This window comes from Bison bison, unplaced genomic scaffold (genome assembly GCF_000754665.1).
Source record: "Bison bison bison isolate TAMUID 2011002044 unplaced genomic scaffold, Bison_UMD1.0 scf7180017848714, whole genome shotgun sequence".
Classification (NCBI taxonomy): domain Eukaryota; kingdom Metazoa; phylum Chordata; class Mammalia; order Artiodactyla; family Bovidae; genus Bison; species Bison bison.
This window is the reverse complement of record NW_011479287.1, coordinates 8841-9481: the sequence shown is the minus strand read 5'-3', so window position 1 is coordinate 9481 and position 641 is coordinate 8841.

The following is a 641-nucleotide window of genomic DNA, read 5'->3' as shown; positions in this document are numbered from 1 at the left end:
GGTGTCAACTTGATCAGAATCTGTGTGGATTTAGCTAGGTCTGAGGAAACAGTAATCATCTAAATACAGTAGAAAAGGGGCCAGTGAAATTATGATTTATTTGACTTCTAAGACCCCTGAAAAATGGAGGGGGAAATAGCCATCTGGAAAGTGTCCTCAGTGAGAACAACAACAACAACAAAAAACACAACTTAAAGAAAACCTCTGGACGGCAGGGTTACTGATGGCAGGGTTATTGGGGACTGAAGCAGGTTCATTTCTTCTCTGATTCCAAGTTCCCAAAGAGCCCGCAGTGCCCACCCTCAGTGGGCTGTGCTGATCTCAACTCTCTGGGAAAGAACAGCCTGTAAGGTGACAGTGTTTCCTCTGAGCCTCTCTCTTTTCCTGTCTGTTTTCCTTGAAATTTATTGCATTTCTTTTTGTGGCCTTGGGTCTTCACTGTTGTTCCTGCTTTTTTCTAGCTGGGGCAAGGGGGCTGCTCTCTAGTCGTGGTGTGCAGGCTTCTCACGGAGGTGGCTTCTCTTGTTGCAGAACAAACTCTAGAGTGCTTGACTTTCAGTAGTTTCGGCTCCCAGGATTTAGAGCACAGACTCAACAGTTGTGGCTGCTGCTGCTGCTGCTGCTGCTAAGTCGCCTCAGTC